At 36.8% G+C, this 18,487-nt stretch overlaps 1 protein-coding gene and 1 long non-coding RNA gene across 2 annotated transcripts in view; one reads left to right on the top strand and one right to left on the bottom strand.

The window, feature by feature from the left end:
- LOC125234054 (sodium channel protein para-like) overlaps positions 1–18,487 on the top strand; it is a 128,454-nt gene that overhangs the window by 46,606 nt on the left and 63,361 nt on the right. The window contains 2 exon segments of the mRNA XM_048140232.1: positions 5,976–6,082; positions 8,091–8,191. The gene's annotated coding sequence lies outside the window, so the exon portion shown is untranslated.
- Positions 13,656–16,995, bottom strand: LOC125234062. Its single transcript, XR_007177924.1, has 3 exons — positions 16,935–16,995; positions 16,369–16,464; positions 13,656–13,854 (listed from the first exon to the last, which is right to left on the bottom strand). It is a non-coding gene; the product is annotated as an uncharacterized LOC125234062 (long non-coding RNA).

Raw genomic sequence — 18,487 nt, forward strand, 5'->3', positions numbered from 1 at the left:
AACTGCTCATTTGCCCCGGTCCTCTTTCGAACGTTTATTTTTTTACTCCATCTTCCAGTCTCAGTCCTAGGTAGCCTCCTTGAACTCCTCCCTGACATGCTTTTATTCTCCTAAATGTTTCTCTCCTAGTGGGCCAGGTTTGGCATGCATATGGCAGGGTAATAAATAGGCAAATTTCCATTGCTTTAGTCTTCATTTTTGTTTTGTAGACATTTTTACCTTTGAAATTTCCTTTAATGACCAATACTTGTTCCTTGTTCGATTTACTCTTCTTTCAATTTCTTTTTCTAAGTCTTGTTTAAATGAAATTAAAGTGCTCTCAGGTAGATGTAGTCCTCTATGGTCCTCTACATACTCTAGGGGTGTCTAGGAGTCCAGCATAATTCTGCAGCAGCAGTACGAAGTAGTTATTTTGTCCTTTTCCATTCTGTGCCAAACTAGTCTAGAATTTCAGAGGCGTCGTCGCTGACCGGCATGGTGTCCTCGTGTCGCAGAAGCGAGCTATAAGAATAATAGCCAACTCGCCCTCCGGTTTGCCAGCTCGACAACTATTTATATATTATTATGAACCATGACATTACCATCGCAATATATTTTTAACATTTTAAAGCTCGTAAGAACCCACATTGACATATTTCCACACAGAGTCGTCAACTTGAGACGCTTAAGGAACAGGAATAGGGGCGTGGCAAAAACATCCAACTTCAGACTGACCAAATCTACCAAAAGGACATATTATACCGTTGGCCCAAAAATTTACAATTGGATCCCCGAACAAATAACTGCTTTATCCAATGAAAATGCATCACACAATAAATTGAAATACGGAACCCTACAAATGACTAATTGATCATGCCATGATATTAATGAATTGTTTGAAATGTAACACAACATTGTCAGCGCGACAATCTAAATATGAAAATTGAATAGTATGATAGAGTTATCAACTTATCAAGATATTCGAATGCATCGCCGTCTATTATTAAGGTTCCTTATAACACACAAAGCATGTGCACCCTTTTGACATGGAATGTCACATATTTATGACGGGACTTTTAATTAGGTTTGTTTTTCACTCAGAATCCGAGCCTAATACAACCAAATTACAATCATCATGTGTAAAAGCCTCCAGGTGCGAACACCATCCAGAACATTAGCACATTAAAAGATCAAATGCAATTTTTCAACCTCTGTGTGATCTGTGTAAGAATGTCCTATAATATTTATTTATTTATTTATTATTATTTATCAACACCCATCTCTCCAAGAAATCACAGCCAATTAAATACAACTAACCATACGTAGAACGCCTTTCGCTAGTTTGCAGATGGTACAGCGACATCTAGCGAAATACTTACACCCAGCCAACCAGTTTGCAGTGGTAAATGGTAATAGTGACGTCTAGTAACAACTTGCACCACGGTATATATTTGTACGCGTCAGTTTTGCGTTCAATTGCCCTTCACGCCCTCTATCGTTCACTTTCCTAAACATATCCTAAGTACATTGGACTTACTATTTCCTTTGACTGAAATCACCGCGAGCACCGATTCTGACACCTTACAAATTTCACAAATACGTCCTATCACTAGTAGTTGTTTGAGTTTCATTCCTTTAATCAGTGTTTTTATTTCTATGGCAATAAATTTCAAGATATCCTATCTTTTCACATGATGTTTTACTTTCCTTACTAAAATTACATATATGAAAGAAGTTTATCATAGTCTTCTCGACAAGGAAAGGATTCTATAAATTTCTCTCTCCATCCCATGTAAATAAAAAGGTGGATAATCCTTGATAACAAGTCTTAGCTACCCTATAGGATAACTTATGTTTGTCTGAACTCTTGACCTTGTCAAGAATACTAAGGAATTGATTTAATATAACACTATACTTGATCTGCGACATCATTTCCTAAGTTGAGGTGATGAACTGCCACCAGACCCAGATGATGTTGAAAAATAGTCTCTCAACCTCCAGTGCTCACTTTTCCAACCTTCCTTATAAGAGTTGCTCCAAACAAAACCAAGAAACCACTCGTCCTAAAATCTTGAAACAATTTGTGTTCTCCGTCCTTGAACCCAAAGCAGTCCTTAAATCATGGCCGTGTCCTCAATCTGCCTGATGTCTCAGCCTAACACCACAGCTAAGACCTACAGCATTAATCTGTGCCGGGTTCTCCATCCCTGAACCCAACACACTCCTTAAATCATGACCGTATCCTTGACCTCCCTGATGCCATAGCCTAACACCACAGCTAAGACAATCAGCATTAATTTGTGCCGAGTTCTCCATCCTTGAACCCAATGCACTCCTTAAATCATGACCGTATCCTTGACCTCCCTGATGTCTTAGCCTAAAGCCTCAGCTAAGACCATCATCAGCATTAATTTGTGCCGGGTTCTTCATCCTTGATTCATGGCCATATCCTGGACCTCTCTGCTGTTTTATCCTAGTGCAGCAGCTAAGTTCATCAGCATTAATTGCTAGCTGTACTGATCTTCCTCCTCAGTCAGTACCACCATCCAATCTGCAAATTATAATTATATGTTAGATAAGCTTTATTTTAAATTCCCCTTTTATTACCTCTTCCTCCTTCTTATTTATAGTACCTAAATATTCACTTCCTCCTTTAACCACATTACCTATGTAAAACAATTTTATGTAGAATTACAAGTATATTAGATGTGTAATATACAGGAAAACTTTTTCAATATGTTTTTGTACATGTAACAAAAAAACATGGATCACTAGTGTTGAGACAAACAACACATGTCACCGGCCACCTCCTTAGTCCAGAGCTGTCACTATTATGGTTTGTTTTTCTTTATTTATATACAACACCCTGATCCTTAGCTTAACATCCTCATAATTTACCATCATTGATTTCTTGCTATACCTTGTAGTCATACTTTAAATGTAGTAGCTTAGACAGAAATCCAACACCAATGACTAAATAAACTGTCAATGTCAAAAGATTAACACATTCCTAGTCTGATACACAAAAACAACAATGTTGAACTTAATGTTAATTAAAGTTCATCCCCATCAACTTCATCCTGAATAGATGAGCTCCAAAAAGGCATGTGACTTTCAAGCAACTGGCATTTGAGCACACTAGACAAAAGTAAACGGTAAAAGAATTGAAAGCCAATAAAATGATTATGATGTCACTTGACTTCAAAGCACAAAATGAAATATTTACACTAAACTGAAATATGGCAGTGAAACTAGTTCTGAAATAATTATCATTACTGAATAAGTTAGACATCATTAGTATTTATTCCAAAGAAATTATCCCATGTGTTTATAAAACATTGTTCAGTTTATATTTCACTAGCTATTTCCTGTGGCTTCGCTCGCGTTAGAAAGAGACAAAAAGTAGCCTATGTCACCCTCCATCCCTCCAACCATCTTCACTTAAAAAAAACATGTCAATTTGTCGCTCCGTTTTGCCATGAAAGACAGACAAACAAACAGACACACACACTTTCCCATTTATAATATTAAGTATGGATGTTTGTTTCTTTGACCTGAAGTCTATGAAGGCAATAAAATATACTGATTACTGATGCTCATTCATTCCTGAATTAAAACAGGTCATTCAGAGAGTAATACTATTTGATGCAATCCTTTGCTATCTCAAGTAATTAGAATAAGTATTCTGCATAAACACGAAAACAACATTTTCCACTCATAAGTGTCTGTATCTCAATCCATAACTTAGCAAGTCCATTCCAAACAATCGGTATGACCCGATCACTTCCCATACTTGTTGATATTACCAGTTATATGACCACTAATATCATTTTATCATATAACTCGGTCTCCAATACTCAAAAATACAGATTAACTTGTTTACCTGCCGTTCATAAAGTTGTGGACGTGGTTTAGGCGACAGTAAGCCTTTGATCCCTCTTGCTGAACTGAAGGCTATGTTCCGGTCTTAAATGAAAGAACTTCTCCTTGCACTTTGTTTTATTACAATGCCAATCTCATACTGAACAGTTTGGGTTACAATCACAGTCGATATTAACAATACAATACACAAATTCCTAAAATTATCACAGCTTGGTTATACGGTTGCTTTTTCTAGTTTTTCCATAATGCCGATTATGTCTTTTTTTCACGGTGACATCTGTCAAGATTTATGCGGTTCCCGCCTAATGTTTTATTTTTTTAAAAGGGCCAATCTTATTCAGGCACGTTTATATCTACCGATAATTTGATAAAGGCCAGTATACATATAAAATCAATGAAAATTATGAACTCAATGTCGAAAGCTAACATTACCTACGAGTACTTTAGTGGCATTTGGAGTCAGACAAAGTAGGGAGTATTTATAGAACTTATAGCCTGACAAGATTTTATTTGACCCTGAAAGAGTGTCGCTACAAACCGCTTTCATATGGCAATAATGTGCCGACGTCATACGTATTGGGGACAGCGTGTACTGGTTACCCGTTAATATTTGTAGAAAATTAAAACATGGTTTTAGAGAATCAAAATTTAAAAAGCAAGGTTTTAAGACTCGCTACTTCTTTCCGCACAGCCTAAAATCCATGAATCTCGTGCCTTAATCGAAGTCATCGATGTTTATTTTCTTTTTTCGTGGGACCTTGTTCTGTACTGGTGGCAGTTATGGAACGGCCTCCTTATTTCTATACATATTTTTCACGGCAGAGCTACAGACACCTTAAATTAGAACAAAAAATATATTAGGCTAAACGCGAAACCAACAAATTAATACAGGAGAACCGCACTATAAACTCAGTCCCGGACTTGTCAATAACCAATTTCAGAACATTGGTATCGAAATGCTGTCGAATCCTTCATCCTTTTTTGTTGTAAGTAATTTATCACGTTTAGTATAATTATTTTCACTTTTAATCATATTATTTTGGACAAAATTGCGATGAAACCGTTAGAAAATTTAAAATATTTGCTTCATGTTTACATCACTGACATTCGATGACTTTCGACAACGGGTGTCAAATAGTAATCCTTGCCAGTAAAAGAAATTAGTTCAGCTGAAAATCCGCAACGCGGCGAGGGTCAAATAAAAACTTGTCAGGCTTTACATTTTGTTTCCGCATTCATTTTGTAATTCATTTTAATCTATTTTAATCCTTATAGTGAGTTGCTAGGTATTTTACTTACATATATGTATTGCTTCTCTTATGCATATTTAGTGGAATTAAAAAGGATTTTGTATAAAAGCTGCACCGTTTATGAAAGGAGGAATTTCATAGCAGATGGCAGTTTCGCATTTGCGGATCAGCAAAGCGGCAAATTGGCTTTAGAACACGCCTCGAATTCATGAACATGCCTAGTTGCCTAATATGTGTATGAGCTATATTGTAAATGTCTCAATGTGTCAGGATACATTTATCATGGGATTGCAGTATTCGTGAAACTTACATTTTTTCGATAGCTTTAGCTTGTTTCTTGTCAGTCGAAAATCAGTATAAAATGGCAAAATGCTGTGTTTGAAATAGTTTGATAAAAATTTGAAGCATTGACCACGGGTTAATCATTATGTGAGTACAAATTTAATGTGATAATATTTGAACGAAACACAAGAAGTCGGAAGATATACTTAATTAAAAAAAACAATCGTAGCATTAATATCAATCAATTTACAGCCAGAAGTGTTTGAGCACTGATGTACTTTTTGATAACGAAGCATAAAATTTAAGTACGTGTAGACTGTAGGACATGTACTTACTCACTTTGTATTTTATATTACTGCATCTACATATTGAAACAAAATAAAGATCCTAGGTTTAGTTGAATTCGTACAATACCCACGTCAGTTAATAACGAAGTTGACTTTTTATGAAACCCGATAACCATTTATAAAAGAGTCTGCCACCTTATCTATAATAGGTATCGACGGTCTCTCAAAACATTAATCGAATAAAACGTCCATCTGAGCGTATGATCTTATTGAGTTGTCGCATGGTTGGTTTCAGGTCGGACATGAAAAATCTTGCCCATTTGCTGGCTGTCCCTCTCAGCGAACACGAGCTCACTTTCACCTCTCTGGTAGCCGCGGCCACACTGCTCTCGCGGACGACAGGTAATACTATTACTAATATACAGAATTATAAATCTTGACTATTTTCTGGATGTCTCGTTTAGCGGACATGACCCAAACGTGACCTCACTATAAGGCGGTCACACTACTCTCGCGGATGACAGAAGGTGATGATAAGTAGTAACGTATGAAACTATACATATTGACCACTTTCATCTCTCTGGTAGCCGCGGCCACATTTCTCTCGCGGACGACAGATAATACTACTACTAATACTTTTATAAAATTATAAATCTAGACTATTATCTGGATGTCTCTCATAGTGGACATAGCTAGCTTTCATTTCATTTCTCTGGTAGCAGCGCGCCGTGGCCACACTGCTCTTATGGACAACAAGGGTACGTAGCCGAATGGCACAAACGCTCACAAAACGAAACGCTCGTAGATATCTATCTCTATCGCTCTTGCGTATTGTTGCGACATGAAAATAGTCTAAGGGGACCATCCATCAATTTCAAATTGATGAAAAATGGCATTTACAGGTTTTGGAAAAAAATACAGGGTGCGAGAAAAAGGGCATTTTTGGCAAACTTTTTCTCGCACCATGTAACATTTTTTCCAAAATTTGTAAATGCCATTTTTTCCTCAATTTGAAATTGATGGATGGTCCCCTTAGACTATTTTCATGTAGGACTACGGGATCTCATAGCTGGCCTTACTGACCCGCTATCAAAATACAGCCTGTATAAGTCCTCGTAGTAAAAATTAAAAAAAATTGAATGCACTTTTACTAAGTTTTTAAAATAAAATGAAGTCTTCTTTCAGCAAAATATGCTATCTACGATATTTAAGGTACTTTCCCTCCATGTGGCATCGCCGTGGGACACACTACCTAATTCATTTCTACATTGTCAGCGCGCGCTATGCCCTACAAGCTGTATACAGTTCATATGGTGTCAGGATTCGATCTGCTATGATTTATCTCGTTTTGACAAGTAGACAGTGTCTGTAACATATTGTGAAAAAGAGACGGCTTCTATACCAATAGCTATATTTGCTATAAATGAGGCCGTTTCGCCATCTGACCTTAAAGAGCTAGACAGATAGATATACATAATGTAACTTTAAACCACCCAGACGGAGGTCAGAAGACTCAGAAGTAAACCGTATTGTACAAAGCACGAAAGCTCTCATGTACCTGTAAGTACTAGTACATGTGGTTTTGACTGCGCAGCGCTATAATCTTTTACGTAATAGCAGTAAAAGTTACGACATAATATTTTATAGATTAAGGACGTCTAGGTTTGCGTTTGACCAAGCTATAAGTACCTGCACAGTAATAAAAACGTCAGACAGTTTAGTATTAGTTTGTAACCTACTATATCGTCACTACTTTTAAAAAATCTCGTATCTCACGCTGTTCCTCAAAGTTAAAACGCAGTAAGTCTATATGCATTCCATATATACTTACTACAATTTTCTTTTCATTGACAGACGAAGATACAAGTTTTTTTAAAAGTAGTGACGATATACCTATAGTAGTCTCAAGTCTGTAACCTATGGCATTTTAAACAATTGCAAACGATACCATTTTGTATATAGGCGCACGACGAGAGATGTTTGCCAGTCTGCCACTAAGCCGCTTAGTTAGTGCGTTTTCACATTACCGGTATCCGATCCGATATCGGATCTAAGACAGACGCCATCTTGGATTTTTTCCATTGAAATCCAGCCGCGTAATGCGTCAATTCCCGGCCCGGCAACAGTGGACTGTCATATTTTCTTTTGTAAGTATATGATAATATATTTCATAGCGTACAGTAGTTAGTAGGCGACTGTGGGATATGGGTTAAATTGTGGCGTAGGCGAGAGGCTGGCTACCTGTCACTGCAATGTCACAGTTTCGTTTTCTTTCAACCCCTTATTTGCCAAGAGTGGCACTGAAGCTTTAGTAGTTTCATGTGCTCTGCTTACCCCTTTATGGGATACAGGCGTGATTGTATGTATGTATGTATGTACAGTAGTTAGTAACGTGTTGTATTTTGTACAGAAGGGCGGAGCCCCCGCAGGTGGACGGCGGGAGATCGCGGCCGCAGAGCGTGCGGCCGCGCGCGGTCCCCACACCATCGCCCGCCCATTCACTGTTAGCAGGTAAGCTTACAATACCTTGCTTACTTCACACTTTCATACACCATACATGCTCATGACCGTCGCTCTCAATAGCCATACCAAACCCAGTCGCTGAGGCCGAAACCGGCCGGGACAAGAGGACAAGATGACACCATACATACTTATATTATAATGTGTCAAAGTTGATATTCTATGATTGTAGCTTAATATTAAAGCGTAAATTACCTATGTAATTGGTGCTAAAACATTTTATGAGCAGCGCCTCTCTAAGAGTTTTGACGTTTTATAATACGTGACGCGATAGCGAAAACTGTGCGGAAAATGTTCTTCATTGTATGAAGAAAGTCAACAGCGCACCTAAACCACAGTATAATAAAGAGTACTATCGTACAGTAGGTATGGCCACTCCCGCTCCCCGCTGAAAGTGCCCACCCCCTCTCGGTTACCTCACAGTTACCGTCTGTCAAAAACGCGAACAGTCGACCTGTCATATTTCACTCATACAAGCATGTGTACGCGTTCACCTACACGAGCTTAGACTGTGTGCTAGGAATAGATAGATAGATAAAAACTTTATTCATTTCCACAACATACATGGTTTAAATTACAAAACATTTACATGCAACTTAAAATTAAGAAAAACAATCTATTCTAAAAAATCTAAACTAATAATGATACGACCATGTGTCATGGCAGAGAATTGGCGCTGGCTCAGCATGATGATGCGGCAAGCCCATGGCAAGCCACATCGCTGATATTCTGCCAGAACCTTTTATAAAAGTTTGTGCAACGCTTTATTATAAGTACGTTCATATAAGTGTCTGTGTACATGTTGTGTTAGTGTGAGCAAGTCTCTATGTGTATGTATCTGTATGACAGTCGCAGCAAATATATACATTTTTCAATAGTGTTATCTGTATTTTAAAAACATATTTAGTGGCAGAAGTACGCAATGCAACCAAAACGAAGAAATATATATATATACACTTAAAAAGAAAGAGGAGTTTCAGCCTTTTTCTTTTTGCTCCTTTAAAAGGTTTAATCGATACTTATGCTTGAAATTTAGTTTGGGTCTTAAACGACGAATGGGTGGAGGAATATTGTTCCAGCATTTACTTGCACGGTACAGGAACGCGACTCTTTCATATATTTGATTGCCAGTGTCCGAGGTCTGCCTAAACGGTTAATTTCTAGTTACTAGGCATATCGATCCGTTGCTTTCGATATTACAGGCCTACATACATATTACATGCATGCAAAGTTGATAATTTCTATACTTGTAACTTATGTACGTAATATCAAGGCGTAAATTACCTGTTGGTATTGAAAGACTTGATGAACAGAGCTAAGATTTTGTTGCAAATGACATTTATTGGATGGAGAAAGTGAAAAGCGCCACCAGACGGTTACGTACCAAAACATAATTTTTTTTAGATCACATTACTGAATTTAATTTTTTATTGCATTAATAATTTTAAACCTTAATATGCCTTGATATAAATATGTATTGTTATGTAAAAAATAACAATATGAAGAGCCTTTGTTTGTATTTACAAATACTCTTTCACTTCACTATACAAGTGTACGCCTACGCTACGGCACGAAGTATCTTTTCGCCGTCACATACATAGTAAATAAAAAAGCATATGTAGCAATACTACATAGGTATATAACATAATTATGTATGTAGGTACATACTCAAATAGGTATCAAATATAAACCCATAACTCAAGAACTAAATATATTCCACGATAAACACAAATATATGCCCTTAATCCTCAATTTAAACCCCGGCCCTTTTGCTTCCTAGCGAGGGTCACTAACCGTCTTGGTTGTAGTTAAAATTAGTAGGTTAGTCGCCTTACCCAAATATACATACCGTAATTTGGGGTGAGTTAGGCCAAAACTGACTTTGAAACCGATATACCGATGAATCATAAAATTTACAAGTTACGAGTATTGAGGTACCTACTTCATTCATAAAATATAACACATGTAGGTATACTAGGTATATTAGAATCGGGCAAGTTCACTGTTGGTTCTTCAGCTTTTTTGAACCTCTTCAATCCTGGGCGAGTTGAATATTTGCCCCGCTGTACCTTACCAAAGACATATATAACTCCGTATAGACAGATAAAGTCTAAGAAAAAAACGTACTTCAGTACTATACAGAAAAAGGTAGGGTGACCTAGATGGCATTACAACTTCGGGGTACTGTAACAGAACAAGCATCTATGACGAGGAAATGGACTCGTTATTACATATAAAACTTACGGCGAATCAACTTTTCCTTGACCAACTTTTTGGTGCATATTTCCTTCGGGATTTCATTGAATATTTTAACAAATAATATCTGCGAAGCTTTATCACATGTTTAGTTACGTCATCACTCATAAAATTCACTATTATTTGATGCACAACTTATTGGAAAAAGCTTATTTACAAACTATATTCACATGGATGGATTGTTGACATTGACAATCTGATCTGACAAACGAATGACGTTCCGATATTGCGTCTTGGTTCTAATTACAAGTCAGAGAGGTAATAATCACTAATATTGATTATTATACTTCCTGAATATATCATTCAATGTAACAATTAGGAACAAATGTGATCTTTCATTGCGAAGTTACTTACTAAATTGATTTAAACAATCTTTCACAAAATAATATTTACGTAAAAATATTTACGAAACACTCCACTATTGGACTACATAGGTAACAATATCAATAGCTCTGTCTCTCTCTAAAACACGTGCAAGCATGCAGATGTTACTACTGATAGGTAAACGATTATTTGCTGAGAGAACATGGACGTTAAATGTATAGGGTGTACGGCTTAGTAAACAAACCAGTCTCCATTATGTCCCCAGTAGGTCTCCAGTCTCCATTATGTCTCTGTTGTGTCTCCGGTATGTCTCCAGTCCCCAGTATGTCTCTGTTATGTCTCCATTATGTCTCCAGTCTCCAGTATGTCTCTGTTATGTCTCTGTTAAGTCTCCAGTATGTCTCCAGTCTCCATTATGTCCCCAGTCTCTGTTGTGTCTCCATTAGATACTATAAAAGGGTCGGAGCGAGCCGACGCGCGTCATTCTTAAAATATCTACAAGACTAACAGTGTCTCTGGCTTTCGTGTGTTATACTGGTGAGTGAAGTTGTTCTGCTATTATTTCTCTGTTTGTTTTTACTTGGAAATTATTCTAAGTGATTGTAAACTTTGAAATTGTGTCTCTGTTTGGTTGTGCGGGGACAATATCGTCGTACAGTTGAACTTAGACCTATGGTGGAATTGCTTTACTGTCAGTTGTGGGGTTATTTTAGTGTTCTATTTATAGTGTAGTGTTACATTTAAATTGATGTGTATAGTGAAGTTTTCTGTGCTTTGTTTCATGAGTGCCGTTAAGCAATACAAAGACTGGGTCGATGTATGGCTGGTGCTTGGAGATAAGTCTGTGTTTGGTTTTGTAGGGAGTAATTCTTGCAAAACTAAGCTTAGATTATAGCACGTAAAGGAAACTTCATTCGTTTGTTTAATTGGTCAGTAAAATTGAAATTAGTAATTTTCTATGGGGTTATTTTGTGAAAGTTATAAGCCAGATCATTGTTTGTGACAGACTGTTGTCCGGCTAGGCGCTTCTTCCCTTACGGTGTCAAACAAGGAGCGTTTAGGAGTCTTTTTGTTCCAAGTGGAGGCTTGGACGCTTTTCTATACTTACAAAAGCGTATTTTCTCACCGGTCTCAAAGAGTCCAACTGTTAGATGGAAGTGAGGACTTTCACGATTGACGAAAGGCATTAGGAGTAATCCTTGCTCACAGAAGTCGGCAGTATTTGAGGCTGGGGTCCTATATATATATATATTTATTTACTCGGTGCTCTAGTCCATGCTGGCGTTGGTCGTTGGGGATTTCGGTTGTGATCGATCCACATCTAAGTAAAGTTGATCGCAGCTGGGTCTCCCATGTGGCTGGTACTGGTGTGTCCTAGAATACTGGATATATACACGGATAGGGCGATCTACTCTCTGCTACCCTAGCCCGCGGGCAAAAGCAGAGGGGGATCAGAACTCAAGCCTATAGGTTGCCTATCTCAGCTTCGCTGGCTGAACTGTACAGTTCTAGTAGGGATACACTTGTACATATTCTGAACACAAGATCTATGGTAAGTGAGGGTCTGTGTTTCAGATATGTTAGAGTAGGGAAAACGATAGGATTAGGGTAGAGTCACACACTATTTCTATAAAAGTAGAGTTCTTTTATGATTGGTCTTGGAATATAATTGGTCAACGTGTATTGTGGAGAAATAATTTAACTACTACTATTTATATGGTTTAAATGGACTTTAAATGTGGTGTTTACTATCTTAAAATATGTGGTAAAACTGGTAATTTATAAAATCTCTTATTACTTAATTTATTTGAGTGAAATTAATAATTGTGGTAGCAATTTCTGATTTTTCGGTGTGGCTGCGGGACACTTAGTGTTGCTAACTGGTTTTTCAAGGTAAATTCTATCAAGTTGGTTAGGGAAACAAACTATTCTTTGGAATAAAAAGCATAGGTTTGTTATAGGGCCCAGTGGCATGCGAGCGCCGTCCACTGATGGAAAATCAAAAGCTTAGAAAAGTTAGTAGACTTAGTTCTTATAAAAGTTAGCAACTGCTCGGTGTTTCGATAAAACATTAGAAAAATCGAGAAGTTATGGTCTATTAGCAGTATTGGGGAAAGGGGGGTTTAGCTAGGGAAAAAGAGACAAAACAAAAAGGGGGTTAGTTTTTAGATAGATAGCCCTTCAGGCTTACTTGCTTAGGATCCTGATAAAGTGGTTTGATCAGGTCAGGGGTCCCATACCGTATCGCAAGCCCTTGCCCAAGCCGGGACCACTAATAAGGCGTAGCGGATGATTACCAAAATATTTTTTTAATATTTATTTCATGTATGTTTCACTCACTAACTTTTATTCTAAAATTTCTTCATCACGTCATTAATTTTCTCACATATAACTTTCTAGGCCTAAATCTGATAAAATACTCTTCTATAACACTATATTATTATGCTACAATAACCTTTATTCTTCTTTAAAATATAAATAAATAAAATTTTAAATATTAGTCAAAAATACAGCTGATACTCATTAAAGGATCTAAGTTATCGCGGTTCACATCGAAGGGTTCTACTTATTCACGCTAGACGATCACAAGGCCAAATTTACGGGGTGTATTTAAGGGGGGGTTAGCCATACCGTTGGTTAGTCAAGTAAGTAAATAAGTAAGGTGAGCGGAGGTTTAGTTACATTTGGTTCCGTGACCAAGGGATCTAAGATGTGCTCTGTAGAACACATCTTGGATACCAAGGTTTACAAATAAATAATAGGAAGTAGCCGTTGCAAGGTTACTTTTGGTGCCGAGCAACCAGAATTTTAATAACCTTATTTTATTAGCCTTACCAGGCTACATTTGTTGCTGTGAAGACGAGTGGGTGTGCTGTATTTCTGACTTATTTCATCTCTAAATAAAACTCATATACCTAATATTTTTATTCAATCGCTATTTCATAAAAACTAAAATAACTTTATTGTTAATAAACACGTCTATAGTATTTTCTTCCATTGTTGGTTCTTGCCGCGTTCCGGGCGAAGTCGTGCATCAGTGGAGGATCAGTTATGTTTTCGTCTTCCTCTGGCATCTGGAAAAAAAAATAACATTAAAATAGCGTAGTAAAGTTAGACAAAATCTATTTCTAGGAAATTAGCTCATAATCGTAGGGGTTGAACTAAACATCGTCCCGAATAGGCGATTTCAGCATCGCTCGGTTTGCATTGCTACGTAGTAATTGTTGGCATTGGTGCATCTTGACGTTCCCTTGCGCCTGTGCGTAGCACTATTATTTATTCTGTGTCTTAATGTATGTTTTTATGGCTGTTGTATTGTAACGTTGCACGTACATGTTTTAATTATAAGCTTTAATTTTATTATTTTTACAATTTTAATTATACAAATTTTAATAAAATAACTAATTTATAAATTAATTTTAATTATAGTTGCATGAATTATTTTAATCAATTATTATTTTTATTATTTATTTTAATCAACTAACTATTTATTTTTACAAATTTAACAATCAATTTTATATTTACATTAATTATCTTATTCTACTTTTCTATTTTAAAGTACGACTAAGAATATAATAAAATAATTATGTTTTAAAAAACCTCTGTAATAGACATCGCAAGGTTAATCCGACCGTCCATGCGCTATTCGTATCAACTGTACTACGACCGGTCTGAGCTGACGTCACGGAATATTCTAGAAGGCGCGAGCGCAGCCCCGCCGCCGCGCCGAGCCGATCAGTCCGCGCCAGCCGCCAAACGTTACGCACGTACGTACCGTCGCGCACACGGGCCAGCCCGTGTCGTCTCGCGCGCTGTACAAATTATAATTTTAATTATTTTCTGGTGGGCGCGGACACCTGCAAATTTATTTAATTTAAATATATTCGGCGACGTAATCGCGAAATAACGAGTTCCCGCACCCACGTACTGGTAAGTGCAAAGTGTTGAACGTTATTTTAAAAAATAGTACATAGTGTAATTTTAATCCTAATGTGAGCTCACTTGTAATTATCTTTTGTTAACAGTGTTAGATGCTTAATTTAAATTACTCATTCCCATTTTATGCTAAACGCTTTTAGAGGGAATGACTTTGCAATTTCCTTTGTTCTGTTAGTGCTAAGTAATGTAATGGCGGGTACGAATAAGTATGTGTGCGTACCTCCTTCTTAATTTAGTCACTTTCTTCTTCCTTACTTCTGTGCTTTTCCTTGCTGTGCTTGTAACTCCGCTCTGATTTGTGCAACACAAACACGCTATCTGCTTATGCACTTATGCTGCTGGTGCACCGGCTTATTCTTGGTCCCACCTTCATCATCATCATCGTCACAGGGTGTTCACCTATCAGAGCGAGCAAGAACAAGGTCTCATCACTAAGACTATGCGTGGAAATTTACAGGGTGCGCCGTTATTTTTAAAAAAGAAGACCGTTCGGCCGACGTGTCACACCGTCACCAGCATCCACACACAACATCCAGACGGCTGGGTTGGAGCCTGAGTCGTTCGCCCGCCGTCGCCCCTGCTCCTCTTCAGCGCTGGCCCCCACACCTGCTGCGGACCACCGTCATAACCACCAGCCAGGGCAGTACCGCTCCGCGGTGGCAAATTTTAGACCCGGGCCTTGACCACCCACGACCCTATTTCAAATTTTAGTTTTTATTTAATAAATTATTTTTGTTAACGTACTGGTAGAATTTTATTTATGTCCTATATGGCGGGGCAAGTACTGGAAATACTAGGTACTTATATAGAAAAATACCCATGTATCTAAAATAATAGGAAGCGCGGAACTGTAGCACTTTAGAAGAGTTTGCCACCTAGTGACCGGAATTGGAAACATAAGTGTGTGAACTATGTACAATAGCAATAGAATTCCATGTTAAAACAAATAGTTCTCTATATGTCTAGTACATTTTCATAGCAGGTTCTGCCATCTTCAGGGCTATTTTGAAAGCTATACATCACGTTTGCGCTTTACATTGGAGATCGGATAGCTTCGATGCTGTCTTATATAGTCCATGAACACTCTCTGATGTTATGTATGTTCCTGGAAGGCGTCTGTTATACAGAATTTCATTTATAGGCAGGATAACTACTAGTTAGGACAGTAAGTAGGTCGTTATCATAATCTAGGTGTAAGACTATATTATCTCAGATAACCTAGGATACCTAAGCCCTAGATTTAAGACCTAGTAATACAAGAAGATAGGCTCTAGTCTAATGGCTATGGGGGCGCGATTATTCATTGTCGCGCTGAAGTACAATATTATATGGGGCGTCCCGCCATTTTTCTATGAATACTGAATAGCTACACGTATGTTATACTATGACAGTACCTCCTTCGATGGATGGTTTGTTTGCATTTCAGTTGTAACTCTATAATCTATGTATTGTCTCACAGGATTTCATACATCATACAATAAATTGACAAAGTCTTTATACTGAATATTTTCACTATGAGAACAAATGTCTGTCTGTTAGGTTATACGTATTAATCATGTTATAAAACCATATTTCATCATTATAAAACCATATTTTACTGAGGTTCAGAAATAGTATGTATGTAGTATGCAGTAGGTATGTAAACTTACCTAACGTGACCGGGTCCAGTCTGATTGTCGGATTACTTTGTTGTTCAGTAACGTTGAACATGAGCTGGTAGTGCAGATCAGCGAGTCCTTAGTACACTGAAAGGAAATAGTCAGACATTAGAAATATTCATATACAAAGAGTAAGAAAAGGGTATTGTTTAGAGTGGGGTTCTGTCAAATTGGGTTCAATATTATTTCATTTATCTATTCACGGGGGCGCGTCGCTTAATTTTGGAACTAAGACACGGCCCTGAGAAATATTGTGTCAGAAAAAAACAATGCATACAGCAAAATTTACAAAAAGGAAATTAAAAATAAAAAAGTTTGAGAACCCCTGCCTTGCAGTGCATATCTACACGAGTTAGGACATAAATGAGTTAGTAATAAGTTTGCTTAGCCAATAAAATGATGATGAGTCAGTTAAGTTTGATTTTTATCCGGTTGCTCATGCCTCGCCGTTTTGCTCTACGCTTCATTTCAATTTTCTAGATAAAATATTGATGCCATGAGCTGTTCACTTTTAAATTTAATAATTAGAACGTGTTATTATAATAAAACATAAGTACCTTTCATTTATATGAAGTCAGTAGATATATGGAAGACGGTCCAACCTGAAGCATGGCCTCTCGGGTAAAACCTGAAATTGTATATATGAAAAAATTAGTTAAAAAAGGGTGTATGTATGTTTAAGGAATCTTATTTATAAATACGTATCATTAAGATTGTTTATATTTATCTAGGCCATTCATGGTTAAGAAAAAAAAAAGAAGATCAACCATACTCATTTTTCTAAGTCATGTAAGATTTCCTGCCGAGTCGTTTTACTCACTAAGTAGAGTTAATTAAGTTTAAAAAGTAGCTGTTTAGTGGCAATGATTTTTTGTACTTACTTGAGAATAGTGCTAAGACGGAGTACAGTCCATAAAGGACACGCCGGAAAATTGTCCCGTTCAGCTTGCAACTAGTTGGAATTGTTTAGGTGTTGATTACCGATTAGATATACTGAAAATTAATACATACATTGTTTAAACCCATTGTAACAAGAACAATATTTATATTAAGTCTAGATTTTCAGTCTACATAATTTTATTTAAGTGTCCAATCCAACGTCAATCTTTATCTCTGAAAAATACAAAGTTTGTACAAGACTCAATGCTCATTTTTAAATGCCATAACATTTATTTGAAGGCCTACAAATATTACTTTCCATAATCAATAAGCTATTGCCTCAGAAAAATAATTAAGTCATTTCATTGTTTGGAACCGCAAAATTTTTATAAATTCCAAGTACAGTTAGGTAGCCTAGGTCAAGTAAATTAATCGAATATATATTTTTGATGTTTACTCTTTAAACGAGGTGTGTTCAGGAGTTTCGTGTTTCATGACAGATTGAAGAGTAAAAACAAAAGCTTACCTTTGCTGTAAAGTTAAGGATCCAGTATATTTACGTCCATTGCACTAGGCTAGATTTTACTAGGTCTACTGTACACCTAACACTTATTGCAATGAATTAAAATAACGCGTTTTCGCCTGATTTCCTAACGAATTTATAGGTTATAAAAATTAAAACTGACTTAGTGACACAAACATATTTTACATTGATCTGAAAGTTTATTCTTCGGACCACATTTGAAATTTTAAATGGAAAACATTTGTTTTAAGTTATTACAGATTCATGTTGTAGGCAGTATAGCGCTAAAATGGTCCATACATAAATAGATCTGTCATTCTTTCGCGGACAAAGCGGTTTCGCGGTAAACAAGATAGATTGATAGATTAAAGAAAATAATTTAGCCACAGATAACATATATATACGCTTTTCCCCGCCAAAAGGTGTTCTATTGGCGACATTACTCAAACTGTCATTGTTCTTAAGTTGGTATGCTCGATCGTCATACAATTTTGTAGCAGATAAATTATGATTAAGGTGTAACATGTTGTCCAATGGTTTGCGGTTAGTAAATACTTTAAATAGTAATTACTTTATAAATGATGAATGTAGGACCTCTTATAAATAAAATAAAATTTTCTTTGTCTTCGAGCCAGGGTAGAGTAGGGTAAAATGGGATAGGTAAACTTTTAAAATTATTATCTAGTTTCTATTTCTATTTTTATTCTT

Source organism: Leguminivora glycinivorella, chromosome 15, assembly GCF_023078275.1.
Source record: "Leguminivora glycinivorella isolate SPB_JAAS2020 chromosome 15, LegGlyc_1.1, whole genome shotgun sequence".
Lineage (NCBI taxonomy): Eukaryota > Metazoa > Arthropoda > Insecta > Lepidoptera > Tortricidae > Leguminivora > Leguminivora glycinivorella.